We start from the raw sequence: 15,827 nt of genomic DNA on the forward strand, positions 1-15,827 counted from the left end.
GCCATTTCTATCTCCAGGGTTTCTTCCCAAACCAGGGATCAAATCTGCATCTCCTACCTGGCAGGCAGATCATTTACCACTGAGCCACTTGGTAAGCCATAAGAGCTTATTGTTGTTGTTTAGTTTCTTAGTTGTGTCTGACTCTTTGCAACTCTGTGGACTGCAGCATGCCAGGCTTCCCTGTACTTCACCATCTCCCAGAGCTTGCTCAAACTCATGTCCACTGAGTCTGTGATGCCATCAAACCATCTCATCCTCTGTTGTCCCCTCCTCTTCCTCTCTTCAATCTTTCTGAGCATCAGGGTCTTTTCCAATGAGTCATTTCTTTGCATTAGATGGCGAAAGTATTGGAGCTTCAGTATCAGTCCTCCCAATGAATATTCAGGGTTGATTTCCTTTAGGAATGATAGTTTGATCTCCTTACAGTCCTAGAGGCTCTCAAGAGTTTTCTCCAGTGCCACAATTTGAAAATATCACTTTCTAAGCACCCAGACTTCTTTATGGTTCAACTCTCACATCCATACATGACTGCTAGAAAAACCATAGTTTTGACTATATGGATATTTTTTGGCAAAGTGATATCTCTGCTTTTTAATATGCTATCTAGGATTGTCATAGCTTTCCTTCTGAGGAGAAAGCATCTTTTAAATTCATGGTTGCAGTCACTGTAGTGATTTTGAAATCTAAAAAAATAAAATCTATCACTTCTTCTACTTTTCTTCCTTCTATTTGCCATGAAATGATGGGACTGGATGCAAGGATCATTGTTTTTGGTGTTTTTTCTTTAGTGTTAAGATTTAAGCCAGCTTTTTTTCACTCCTTTTTCAACTTCATCAGGATGTTCTTTAGTTCCTTTTCATTTTCTGCTATTAGAGTAATATCATCTGCATATCTGAGGTTTTTTTATATTTCTCCTGGCAATCTTGATTCCAGCTTGTGACTCATACAGTCTGGCATTTTGCATGATATAATTTCCATAGAAGTTAAATAAGAAGGGTAACAATATACAGCCTTTATGTACTCCTTTCCCAATTTTGAGCCATTCATTTCTTCCATGTCTGGTTCTAACTGTTGCTTCTTGACCTGTATACAAGCTTCCCAGGATCCTGATAAGATGGTCCAGTACACCCATCTTCTCAAGAATTTTCCACAGTTCATTGTGATTCACACAGTAAATGCTTTAGCACAGTCCATGAAGCAAAGTAGATGTTTTTCTGGAATTCCTTTTCTTTCTCTATGATTTAGGAAATGTCAGCAGTTTGATCTCTGGTTCCTCTGCCTTTTCTAAACTCAGCTGTTACATCTGGAAGTTCTTGGTTCACATACTGCTGAAGCCTAGCTAGGCTTTTGAGCATACCCTTTACAGCATGTGAAATGAGCAGACCTGTATGGTAGTCTGAACATTTTTGCATTGCAGTTCTTTGTGATTGGGATGAAAACTGACCTCTTCCAGTCCTGTGGCCACTGCTGAGTTTTCCAGATTTGCTGGTGTATTGAGTGAAGCACTTTAACAGTATCATCGTTTAGGATTTTAAATAGATTTAAATTCCATCAGCTCCACTAGCTTTGTAATAATGTTACCCAAGGCCCACTTAACTTCACACTCCAAGATGTCTGGGTGTAGGTGAGTAACCATACCATCGTGGTCATCCAGGTCATTAAGACCTTTCTTTGAATAGTTCTGTGTATTCTTGCCATCTCTTCTTAATCTCTTCTGTTTCTGTTTGGTCCTTACCATTTCTGTCCTTTATCATGCCAAACATTGCATGAAATGTTTCCTTAGATATATCCATTATATCTCCAATTTATATCTTAATATGGGAAACCTGTTTTCCTGAGTCTTTTTCTGAGTAGTTACAAATTTATTTTTCATGTGTTGTTGTTTAGTCACTAAGTCATATCTGACTATTTTGAACCTTAGTCTGACAGGCTCCTCTGTCTGTGAGATTTCCCACTTAAGAATACTGGAGTGAGTTGCCATTTACTTTTCCAAGGGATCTTCCCAACTCATATGGAACACTTGCCTCCTGCATTGCAGGCAGGTTCTTTACCCCTGAGCCACTGGGCACCCCATTAAATATCAATATTTAGATGTTAATTTTTTAATATATTTCTTAAATATGTTTTGAAAATAGATGATAGTAATGCTGTCCAGCAATAAAATATCTCTTTAATCTTATAAACTGTTTTGGCTTTTGACATGATATTTTAAAAACAGAGTCAATTATAGAAGCTAAAGAGAAAGAAATAGCTGCGACCCAGGAAGGGAGTCTTAAAAAAGAGAAAAGTTTCCAAACACCAGGAAACAACTCTCACTGCCGAGTCTGTGGCAAGCCTTGGAACCACAGAGAGCAACATAACCGGGAGGAAAAATAAATAAATAATTAAAACCCACAGATTACTTGCCCAATGGTAACTCCCCCAGCGGAGAAGCAGCATAGACGCCTGCATCCACCACTAGCAAGCAGGGGCTGGGCAGGGAGGTGCCACCTACATTGCTTAGAGGAAGGACCTGGCCTGAATGCCCCGAGGGCAATCTAAGGGAACTAACGGGATAGCAAACCAGACTGTGGGATAGCTACCACGAGAAAAGCCCTAACCTAAGACACCAGCAGGCCCACTCACAGGACAAAGAGCTGAGCAGAGCTAGCCAGCTGCAGGCCAGCCCACCCCCCTCCGGTGACAGGCAGGCGAGGGTAGCCAGAGCCGGAAAGGGGCAATCACAGCCCCAGAGAGGCATTATCTACCAAACTGAAAGCAGGCTTCTTTGCTAACCAAGGCTTATTGGGATTCTGGACAGTCAGCATCCACCTGAGAAGGTGCGCTGGTTGTACACCCAGAAAACCGAGCAGCAGGGACTGGGGAGGTGACTGCGCTTGCCAAACACCTGGTCACCTGAGCTGCTCAGACCTGGGAAAAGCACAAAACACAGGCCCAACCGAGTCTGCACCTCTGAGGACTACCCGAGTACCTGAACCTGAGCAGCTTAGACCTGAGAAGTGAATACAACCCAGGTCTGGCCTCAGACAGTTCTCGGCAGAGCAACCTAGAGCCTAAGCATTGTAGACAGGGAAAGCACACACGCTGTGAGCAGAGGCAAACCCAGTGTGGCTGAAACACTGCGAGCACACACCAGTGTTATTTGTTTGCAGCGTCCCTCCCTCCCAAAAGCATGACTGAACAAGTGAGCCTAAAATAGTGTCCACCACCGAACCTTGGTGTCAGGGTAGAAATTAGACACTGAAGAGACCAGCAAACAAAGGAAGCTAAACCAGGGGGAACCTCCTTGGAAGTGACAGGAGCAATAGATTAAAACCCTGTAGTTAGTACTAACTACATAGGAAGGGGCCTATAGATCTTGAGAAATATAGGCCAGATCAAGGAACTATCTGAAAATGAATGGACCCCACACTGCCAACAACAACACCAGAGAAAGTCCTAGATATATTTTTACTATTTTTACTATCATTCTTTAATTTCTTTCTAAACATTTTTTCTAAGTCCTCTATTACTTCTTTAATTTTCATTTTTATAACCTACTATTACTTTGCAAAAAAAAAAAAAAAAAGAGAGAGAGACCCTATTTTTTAAAGGAAACTCATGGCATCTGGTCCCACCACTTCATGGGAAATAGATGGGGAAACAGTGAAACAGTGTCAGACTTTATTTTCCTGGGCTCCAAAATCATTGCAGATGGTGACTGCAGACATGAAATTAAAAGACGCTTACTCCTTGGAAGGAAAGTTATGACCAACCTAGATAGCATATTCAAAAGCAGAGACATTACTTTGCCAACAAAGGTCTGTCTAGTCAAGGCTATGGTTTTTCCTGTGGTCATGTATGGATGTGAGAGTTGGACTGTGAAGAAAGCTGAGTGCTGAAAAATTGATGCTTTTGAACTGTGGTGTTGGAGAAGACTTTTGAGAGTCCCTTGGACTGCAAGGAGATCCAACCAGTCCCTTCTGAAGGAGATCAGCCCTGGGATTTCTTTGGAAGGACTGATGCTAAAGCTGAAACTCCAGTACTTTGGCCACCTCATGTAAAGAGTTGACTCATTGGAAAGGACTCTGATGCTGGGAGGGATTGGGGGCAGGAGGAGAAGGGGAGGACAGAAGATGAGATGGCTGGATGGTATCACTGACTCAATGAACGTGAGTCTGAGTGAACTCCGGGAGTTGGTGATGGACAGGGAGGCCTGGCGTGCTGCGATTCATGGGGTTGTAGAGAGTCAGACACGACTGAGCGACTGATCTGATCTGATCTGATCATACATATATATTTTATACTTTTTGTGACTTTGTTTTTTTGTTTCTTTCTTTAATATTGTATTTTTGAAAATCCAACCTCTACTCTAGGTTTTTAATCTTTGCTTTTTGGTATTTGTTGTCACTTTTGTACCTTTAAGAACCCAATCTTCAGTACCCATTTTTACTTGGGAGTGAGATTACTGGCTTGACTTCTCTCTCACGTTTTGGACTCTCCTTTTTTCTCCACCAGGTCGCCTCTATCTCCTCCCTCCCCCTTCTCTTCTCTACCCAACTCTGTGAACCTCTTTGTGTGTTACAGATGGTGGAGAACACTTAGGGAACTGATAATTGGCTGGATCTGTCTCTCTCCTTTTGACTACTCCTGGCCTCCTGGCCACCTCTGTCTCCTTCCTCCCTCTTCTCTTCTCTATGTAACTCTGTGAACATCTCTGAACAGTCCAGACTGTGGAGCAAACATAAGGAAGTGATTACTAGCTAGCTTGCTCTCTCCTCTCTTTTTTCCCCCTCATCTCATCCTGGTCACCTGTATCTCCCTCCTGCCTCTTCTCCTCTCCATGTAACTCTATGAACCTCTCCAGGTGTCCCTCACTGTGGAGAAACTTTTCATCTTTAACCTAGATGTTTTATCAACAGTGCTGTATAGATGGGGAAGTCTTGAGGCTACTGTAAAAATAAGACTGAAAACCAGAAGCAGGAGGATTAAGTCAAAATCCTGAGAACTCCTGACTCCAGGGAACATTAATCGACAGGAGCTCATCAAACGCTTCCATACCTACACTGAAACCAAGCACCACCAAAGGGTAACAAGTTCCAGAGCAAGACATACCATGCAAATTCTCCATCAACACAGAAACATAGCCCTGAGCTTCAATATACAGGCTGCCCAAAGTCACTCCAAAACCATGGACATCTCATAACTCATTACTGGACACTTCATTGCACTCCATAGAGAAAAAATCCAGCTCCACCCACCAGAACACTGACACAAGCTTTCCTAACCAGGAAGCCTTGACAAGCCATGGGTACAACCCCACCCATAGTGAGGAAACTCCACAATAAAGAGAACTCCACAAACTGCCAAAATACAGAAAGGCCAACCCAAACACAGCAATATAAACAAGATGAAGAGACAGAGAAATACCCAGCAGGTAAAGGAACAGGATAAATGCCCACCAAATCAAACAAAAGAGGAAGAGATAGGGAATCTACCTGATAAAAAATTCTGAATAATGATAGTGAAAATGATCCCAAATCTTGAAAACAAAATGGAATCTCAGATAAATAACCTGGAGACAAGGATTGAGAAGATGCAAGAAAGGCTTAAGAAGGACCTATAAGAAATAAAAAAGAGTCAATATAGAATGATTAATGCAATAAATGATATCAAAAACACTCTGGAGGGAACAAATAGTAGAATAACGGAGGCAGAAGATAGGATTAGTGAATTAGAAGATAGAATGGTAGAAATAAATGAATCAGAGAGGAAAAAAGAAAAATTAATTAAAAGAGATGAGGACAATCTCAGAGACCTCTGGAACAATGTTAAACACCCAAACATTTGAATCATAGGAGTCCCAGAAGAAGAAGACAAAAAGAAAGACCATCAGAAAATACTTGAGGAGATAATAGTTTAAAACTTCCCTAAAATGGGGAAGGAAATAATCACCCAAGTCCAAGAAACCCAGAGAGTCCTAAACAGGATAAACCCAAGGCGAAACACCCCAAGACAAATATTAATTAAATTAACAAAGATCAAACACAAAGAACTAATATTAAAAGCAGCAAGGGAAAAACAACAAATAACACACAAGGGGAATCCCATAAGGATAACAGCTGATCTTTCAATAGAAACTCTTCAAGCCAGGAGGGAATGGCAGGACATACTTAAAGTGATGAAAGAAAATAACCTACAGCCAAGATTACTGTACCCAGCAAGGATCTCATTCAAATACAAAGGAGAAATCAAAAGCTTTACAGAGAAACAAAAGCTGAGAGAATTCAGCACTACCAAACTAGCTCTCTAACAAATACTGAAGGATCTTCTCTAGACAGGAAACACAAAAAAGGTGTATAAACTCGAATCCAAAACAATAAAGTAAATGGCAATATGATCATACTTATCAATAATTACCTTAAAAGTAAATGGGTTGAATGCCCTAACCAAAAGACAAAGAGTGGTTGAATGGATAAAAAAACAAGACCCCTATATATGTTGTCTACAAGAGACCCACCTTGAAACAAGGAACACATACAGACTGAAAGTGAAGGGCTGAAAAAAGATATTCCACTCTAATAGAGACCAAAAGAAACCAGGAGTAACAATACTCATATCAGGTAAAATAGATTAAGGCTATGAAAAGAGACAAAGAGGGACACTACATAATTATCAAAGGATCAATCCAAGAAGAAAAGATAACAATTATAAGTATATATGTACCCAACATACGAGAACTTCAGTATGTAAGACAAATGCTAACAAGTATGAAAGAGGAAATTAACAATAACAAAATAAAAGTGGGAAACTTTAATACCCCACTCACACCTATGGATAGATCAACTAAACAGAAAATTAACAAGTAAACACATACTTTAAATGATGCAACAGACCAGTTAGACTTAATTGATATCTATAGGACATTTCACCCCAAAACAATGAGTTTCACCTTTTTCTCAAGCACACATGGAACCTTCTCCAGGATAGATCACATCCTGGACCATAAATCTAGCCTTGGTAAATTCAAAAAAATTGAAATCATTCCAACTATCTTTTCTGACTGCAATGCAGTAAGATTAGATCTCAATTACCAGAGAAAAACTATTAAAAATTCCAACATATGGAAGCTGAACAACATGCTGCTGAATAATCAACAAATCACAGAAGAAATCAAAAAAGAAATCAAAATATACATAGAAACTAATGAAAATGAAAACACAACAACCCAAAACCTGTGGGACACTGTAAAAGCAGTGCTAAGGGGAATGTTCATAGCAATACAGGCATACCTCAAGAAATAAGAAAAAAGCCAAATAAATAACCTAACTCTACACCTAAAGGAACTAGAAAAGGAAGAAATGAAGAACCCTAGGGTTAGTAGAAGGAAAGAAATCTTAAAAATTAGGACAGAAATAAATGCAAAAGAAACAAAAGAGCCCATAGCAAAAATCAACAAAGCCAAAAGCTGGTTCTTTGAAAGGATAAATAAAATTGACAAACCATTAGCCAGACTCATCAAGAAACAAAGGCAGAAAAAATCAAATCAATAAAATTAGAAATGAAAATGGAGAGATCACAACAGACAACCCAGAAATACAAAGGATCATGAGACTACTATCAGCAACTATATGCCAATAGAATGGACAATGTGGAAGAAATGGACAAATTCTTAGAAAAGTACAACGTTCCAAAGCTGAACCAGGAAAAAATAGAAAATCTTAACAGACCCATCACAAGCATGGAAATTGAAACTGTAATCAGACATATTCCAGCAAAGAAAAGCCCAGATCCAGAGGGCTTCACAGCTGAATTCTACCAAAAATTTAGAGAAGAGCTAACACCTATCCTACTCAAACTCTTCCAGAAAATTGCAGAGGAAGGTACACTTCCAAACTCATTCTATGAGGCCACCATCACCCTAATATCAAAACCTGACAAAGATGCCACAATAAAAGAAAACTACAGGCCAATATCACTGATGAACATGGATGCAAAAATCCTTAACAAACTTCTAGCAATCAGAATCCAACAACACATTAAAAAGATCATACACCATGACCAAGTGGGCTTTATCTCAGGGATGCAAGGATTCTTCAATATCTGCAAATCAATCAATGTAATACACCACATTAACAAATTGAAAAATAAAAGCCATATGATTATCTCAGTAGATGCAGAGAAAGCCTTTGACAAAATTCAACATCCATTTATGATAAAAACTCTCCAGAAAGCAGGAAGAGAAGGAACATACCTCAACATAATAAAAGCTATATGTGACAAACCCACAGCAAACATTATCCTCAATGGTGAAGAATTGAAAGCATTGTCCCTAAAGTCAGAACAAGACAAGAGTGCCCACTTTCACCACTACTATTCAACACAGTTTGGAAGATTTGGCCACAGCAAAGAGAGCAGAAAAAGAAATAAAAGGAATCCAAATTGGAAAAGAAGAAATTAAACTCTCACTGTTTGCAGATGACATGATACTCTACATAGAAAATTCTAAAGACTCCACCAGAAAATTACTAGAGCTAATCAATGAATATAATAAAGTTGCAGGATATAAAATCAACACACAGAAATCCCTTGCATTCCTATACACTAATAATGAGAAAACAGAAAGAGAAATTAAGGAAACAATTCCATTTACCATTGCAACGAAAAGACTAAAATACTTAGGAATATATCTACCTAAAGAAACTAAAGACCTATATACAGAAAACTATAAAACACTGGTGAATGAAATCAAAGAGGACACTAATAGATGGAGAAATATACCATGTTCATGGATCGGAAGAATCAATATACTGAAAATAAGTATACTACCCAAAGCAATCTGTAGATTCAATGCAATCCCTATCAAGCTACCAATGGTATTTTTCACAGAGCTAGAACAAATAATTTCACAATTTGTATGGAAATCCAAAAAACCTCGAATAGCCAAAGCAATCTTGAGAAATAAGAATGGAACTGGAGGAATCAACCTGCCTGACTTCAGGCTCTACTACAAAGCCACAGTCATCAAGACAGTATGGTACTGGCACAGAGATAGAAATATAGATCAATGGAACAAATAGAAAGCCCAGAGATAAATCCACACACCTATGGACATCTTATCTTTGACAAAGGAGACAAGAATATACAATGGAGAAAAAAACCATCTCTTTAACAAGTGGTGCTGGGAAAACTGGTCAACCACCCATAAAAGAAAGAAACTAGAAGAGCACCCCACTTCAGTATTCTTGCCTGGAAAATCCCATGGACGGAGGAGCCTGGTAGGCTGCAGTCCATGGGGTTGCAAAGAGTCGGACAAGACTGAGCAATTTCCCTTTCACTTTTCACTTTCATGCATTGGAGAAGGAAATGGCAACCCACTCCAGTGTTCTTGCCTGGAGAATCCCAGGGATGGCAGAGCCTGGTGGGCTGCCATCTATGGGGTCGTCCAGAGTTGGACATGACTGAAGCGACTTAGCAGCAGAACACTTTCTAACACCATACACAAAAATAAACTCAAAATGGATTAAAGATCTAAATGTAAGGACCAGAAACTATAAAACGCCTAGAGGAGAACATAGGCAAAACACTCCCCGACATAAATCACAGCAGGATCCTCTATGATCCACCTCCCAGAATATTGGAAATAAAAGCAAAAATAAACAAATGGGACCTAATTAAACTTAAAAGCTTCTGCACAACAAAGGAAACTGTAAGCAAGGTGAAAAGACAGACTTAAGAATGGGAGAAAATAATAGCAAATGAAGCAACTGACAAACAACTAATCTCAAAAATATACAAGCAACTTCTGCAGCTCAATTCCAGAAAAATAAATGACCCAATCAAAAAATGGGCCAAATAACTAAACAGACATTTCTCCAAAGAAGACATAGAAATGGCTAACACCTGAAAAGATGCTCACCATCACTCATTATCAGTCCAGTTCAGTCGCTCAGTCGTGTCCGACTCTTTGCGACCCCATGAATCGCAGCACGCCAGGCCTCCCTGTCCATCACCAACTTCCAGAGTCCACTCAGACTCACATCCATCCAGTCAGTGATGTCATCCAGCCATCTCATCCTCTGTCGTCCCCTTCTCCTCCAGCTGCCAATCCCTCCCAGCATCAGAGTCCTTTCCAATGAGTCAATTCTTCCCATGAGGTGGCCAAAGTACTGGGGTTTCAGCTTCAGCATCATTCCCTCCAAAGAAATACCAGGGCTGATCTCCAGAATGGACTGGTTAGATCTCCTTGCAGTCCAAGGGACTCTCAAGAGTCTTCTCCAAAACCACAGTTCAAAAGCATCAATTCTTCAGCGCTCAGCTTTCTTCACAGTCCAACTCTCACATCCATACATGACCCCTGGAAAAATCAGAGCCTTGACTAGACAGACCTTTGTTGACAAAGTAATGTCTCTGCTTTTCAATATGCTATCTAGTTTGGTCATAACTTTCCTTCCAAGGAGTAAGCGTCTTTTAATTTCATGGCTGCAATTACCATCGGTAGTGATTTTGGAGCCCGCAAAAATAAAGTCTGACACAGTTTCCACTGTTTCTCCATCTATTTGCCATGAACTGATGGAACTAGATGCCATGATCTCAGTTTTCTGAATGTTGAGCTTTAAGCCAACTTTTTCACTCTCCTCTTTCACTTTCATCAAGAGGCGTTTTAATTCCTCTTCACTTTCTGCCCTAAGGGTGCTGTCATCTGCATATCTGAGGTTATTGATATTTCTTCCAGCAATCTTGATTCCAGCTTGTGCTTCTTCCAGTTCAGCGTTTCTCATGATGTACTCTGCATAGAAGTTAAATAAGCAGGGTGACAATGTACAGCCTTGACGTACTCCTTTTCCTATTTGGAACCAGTCTGCTGTTCCATGTCCAGTTCTAACTGTTGCTGCCTGACCTGCATATATGTTTCTCAAGAGGCAGGTCAGGTGGTCTGGTATTCCCATCTCTTTTAGAATTTTCCATAGTTTATGTGATCCACACAATCAAAGGCTTTGGCATAGTCAATAAAGCAGAAATAGATGTTTTTCTGGAACTCTCTTGCTTTTTCCATGATCCAGTGGATGTTGGCAATTTGATCTCTGGTTCCTCTGCCTTTTCTAAAACCAGCTTGAACATTTGGAAGTTCACGATTCACGTATTGCTGAAGCCTGGCTTGGAGAATTTTAAGCATTACTTTACTAGTGTGTGAGAAGAGTGCAATTGTGTGATAGTTTCAGCATTTTTTGGCATTGCCTTTCATTGGGATTGGAATGAAAACTGACCTTTTCCAGTCCTGTGGCCACTGCTGAGTTTTCCAAATTTGCTGGCATATTGAGTGCAGCACTTCCACAGCATCATCTTTCAGGATTTGAAATAGCTCAACTGGAATCCCATCACCTCCACTAGCTTTGTTCGTAGTGATGCTTTCTAAGGCCCATTTGACTTCATGTTCCAAAATGTCTGGCTCTAGGTGAGTGATCAAACCATCCTGTTTATCTTGGTCATGAAGATCTTTTTTGTACAGTTCTTCTGTGTATTCTTGCCACCTCTTCTTAATATCTTCTGCTTCTGTTAGGTCCATACCATTTCTGCCCTTTATCGAGCCCATCTTTGCATGAAATGTTCCCTTGGTATCTCTAATTTTCTTGAAGAGATCTCTAGTCTTTCACATTCTGTTGTTTTCCTCTATTTCTTTGCATTGATCGCTGAGGAAGGCTTTCTTATCTCTTCTTGCTATTCTTTGGAACTCTGCATTCAGATGCTTATATCTTTCCTTTTCTCCTTTGCTTTTCACTTCTCTTCTTTTCAGAGCTATTTGCAAAGCCTCCTCAGACAGCCATTTTGCTTTTTTGCATTACTTTTCCATGGGGATGGTCTTGATCCCTGTCTCCTGTACAGTGTCACGAACCCCCGTCCATAGTTCATCAGGCACTCTCTATCAGATCTAGTCCCTTAAATCTATTTCTCACTTCCACTGTATAATCATAAGGGATTTGATTTAGGTCATACCTGAATGGTCTAGTGATTTTCCCTACTTTCTTCAACTCATTATCAGAGAAATGCAAATCAAAACCACAATGAGGTACCATTTCACGCCAGTCAGAATGGCTGCTATCCAAAAGTCTACAAGCAATAAATGCTGGAGAGTGTGTGGAGAAAAGGGAACCCTCTTACACTGTTGGTGGGAATGCAAACTAGTAAGCCACTATGGGGAACAGAGTGGAGATTCCTTAAAAAACCTGAAGTAGAACTGCCATACAACATAGCAATCTCACTGCTGGGCATACATACTGAGGAAACCAGTATTGAAAGAGACACATGTATCCCAATGTTCATCGCAGCACTGTTTATAATAGCCAGGACATGAAAGCAACCTAGATGTCCATCAGCAGACAAATGGATAAGAAAGATGTGATACATATACACAATGGAGTATTACTCAGCCATTAAAAAGAATACATTTAAATCAGTTCTAATGAGGTGGATGAAACTGGAGCCTATTATACAGAGTGAAGTTAGCCAGAAAGAAAAACACCAATACAGTATACTAACGCATATATATGGAATTTAGAATTATGGTAATGATAACCCCATATGCAAGACAGCAAAAGAGACACAGAGGTATAGAACGGTCTTTTGGATTCTGTGGGAGAGTGAGAGGGTGGGATGATTTGGGAGAATGGCATTGAAACATGTATAATATCATATGTAAAACAAATCGCCAGTCCAGATTTGATGCATGATACGGGATGCACGGCCTGTTGCACTGGGATGGCCCAGAGGGATGATATGGGGATGGAGGTGGGGGGAGGGTTCAGGATGGGGAACACTTGTACACCTGTGGTGGATTCATGTTGATGTATAGCAAAACCAATATAATATTGTAAAGTAATTAGCCTCCAATTAAAATAAATAAATTTGTATTAAAAAAACTATTTTTAAAAGTGGACCAATTATATGAAAAGTAATTTATAAAAATACAAATAACATAGTCAATAATTTAAAAAAAAAAAGAGAGAGAAAGAAACACCAAGTCAGGAAGAAATTTATAATGTAATGGGATTTTACGTTATTGAATTCCAACATTCTTAATGGTTGTTACATAAAGGACCTTTCTTGAATTACTATTTTGGATGTCTTTTCCCAACTTTTGCTTCTCCCACTTTTCATTACCAATGTTGATTAGAACAATAAGAACTCCAATATATACTCACTCTTGAAAACAGAAAGGAGAAAGCATTATATCTACTGTTTTGCAAATAAAATATTCTTAATAGACAGCTGAATGTGTCAATGAACCATTGTCGTTCAAACTATCTTTTAAGCCAATACACTTAAAGCAAATGATATAATTGATAGATAATAAGTGTTTATATTTCAAAACATCTTACTAGGTTAGCTCATATAATCTGTGCAGCTACAAGTTTAATTTAACAATAACATTCTTGTTTTATAAATAATGTAAACAGAGGCTTATAGAGAAAAATAACCACTTGAGATCAAACTGTTAAGAAGGATGAACAAGAATTACTCAAGAGAGTACCTCACTAATTACTAAAACTTTTCTTTTTGTTCTTTGACATCATACTACTCTTGACCACTGTTTTCCCTCTTTTGGATCAGTTCTCTAATTAGTTTTCCATTTCTGTCTTTTCTTCTATATAATTCACTCTTCCTCCAATAATAAAATAAGAATTTATGATTGCTGCTGCTGCTGCTGCTAAGTCACTTCAGTCATGTCCGACTCTGTGCGACCCCAGAGACGGCAGCCCACCAGGCTCCTCCGTCCCTGGGATTCTCCAGGCAAGAACACTGGAGTGGGTTGCCATTTCCTTCTCCAATGCATGAAAGTGAAAAGTGGAAGTGAAGTCACTCAGTCGTGTCTGACTCTTAGCGACCCTATGGACTGCAGCCTACCAGGCTCCTCCGTCCATGGGATTTTCCAGGCAAGAGTACTGGAGTGGGGTGCCATCGCCTTCTCTGGAATTTATGATTACCTTGCTTAAAACCTAGTAGTGGCTTTCCAGATGGCTCAGTGGTGAAGAATCCCCCTGCCAATGCAAGAGATGCAGGAAATGAGGGTTCGATTCCTGCATCGGGATGATCCCTTGGAGGAGGAAATGGCAACCGACTCTAGTATTCTTGTCTGGGAAATGCCATGGACAGAGGAAACTGGCAGGCTACAGTCCATGGGGTCACAAAGAGTAGGACACAACTGAGCCACTTGCACACTGACTTTCCACTGCCTGAGGATGAATTCCAAATCCTTAGTAACACTGGCAAGTCCGTGCATCATCTGTATCATGCTGAAATCTACACAGTGGCATTATGTGTTTGCATAGAATCAGATCAGATCAGATCAGTCACTCAGTCATGTCCGACTCTTTGCGACCCCATGAATTGCAGCACGCCAGGCCTCCCTATCCATCACCAACTCCCAGAGTTCACTCAGACTCACGTCCATCGAGTCAGTGATGCCATCCAGCCATCTCATCCTCTGTTGTCCCCTTCTTCTCTTGCCCCCAATCCCTCCCAGCATCAGAGTCTTTTCCAATGAGTCAACACTTCACATGAGGTGGCCAAAGTACTGGAGTTTCAGCTTTAGCATCAGTCCTTCCAAAGAAATCCAGGGCTGATCTCCCTCAGAATGGACTGGTTGCATCTCCTTGCAGTCCAAGGGGCTCTCAAGAGTCTTCTCCAACACCACAGTTCAAAAGCATCAATTCTTCGGCGCTCAGCCTTCTTCACAGTCCCACTCTCACATCCATACATGACCCAGGAAAAACCATAGCCTTGACTAGACGAAGCTTTGTTGAAAAAGTAATGTCTCTGCTTTTGAATATGCTATCTAGGTTGGTCATAACTTTCCCTCCAAGGAGTAAGAGTCTTTTAATTTCATGGCTGCAGTCACCATCTGTAGTGATTTTGGAGCCCAGAAAAATAAAGTCTGACACTGTTTCCACTGTTTCCCCATCTATAGATGCTTTTAAAAACTACTGATTTCAGGACCACACCCCAAATCACTTAAGTAGGATTTAAGCACAGAGTCCATCCAGGCAATCACTATGGACAGTCAATATGAGGACTCTGTCTTTATTGACTTCTTATGAAACACTCTTTATAAGTTCTATGAGCTCTTCTGTTGAGTTAATTGATTAATATTAATCTCTTTTGTGCATTTACAATTCAATCTACACTAATGTCTAATCAATATAGCTTACCAACATCCCATCTGATGTAATTTTAGAAGTCATGATACATAACTGGTTTTGTTGTAAGATAACCCAATAAGTAGTCTAGTGAAGATAATTTAGAAAGAAAGAAAGAAAGTGAACTCACTCAGTCGTGTCCGATTCTTGCAACCCCATGGACTGTAGCCTACCAGGCTCCTCCCTGAATGGGATTCTCCAGGTAAGAGTACTGGAGTGGGTTGTCATTTCCTTCTCCAGGGGATCTTCCCAACCCAGGGATTGAACCTGGGTCTCCTGCATTCCAGGCAGATGCTTTAACCTCTGAGCCACCAGGGAAGCCCCACTAACCCATCACGAGGGGGCTTTCCAGGTGGCACTAATGGTAAAGAACCCACCTGTCAATGCAGGAGACATAAGAAATGTGGGTTTTAATCCCTGGGTGGAAAGATCCCCTGGAGGAGGGCTTGGCAACCCACTCCAGTATTCTTGCTTGGAGAATCCAATGGGCAGAGGGGGCTGGTAGTCTACAGTTCACAGGGTCACAAAGAGTCAGACAGGAATGAAGTGACTTAGCAAGCATGCACCTACTCTGAAGTTTCTGTCATAAAATTACAAATCATCAGTTTAACTGCAAGTGAAAAAGAAAAACAAAAGTATTTTATCAGATTATCT

The 15,827-nt window shown here is 40.2% G+C and overlaps 1 non-coding gene across 1 annotated transcript; it reads right to left on the bottom strand.

The window, feature by feature from the left end:
- Window positions 1–15,419: 15,419 nt before the first annotated feature.
- Window positions 15,420–15,491, bottom strand: TRNAS-GGA. The gene has a single exon. It is a non-coding gene; the product is annotated as a tRNA-Ser (tRNA).
- Between the last annotated feature and the right edge of the window lie 336 nt (window positions 15,492–15,827).

Source organism: Bubalus bubalis, chromosome 2, assembly GCF_019923935.1.
Source record: "Bubalus bubalis isolate 160015118507 breed Murrah chromosome 2, NDDB_SH_1, whole genome shotgun sequence".
NCBI classification, from domain to species: Eukaryota; Metazoa; Chordata; class Mammalia; order Artiodactyla; family Bovidae; genus Bubalus; species Bubalus bubalis.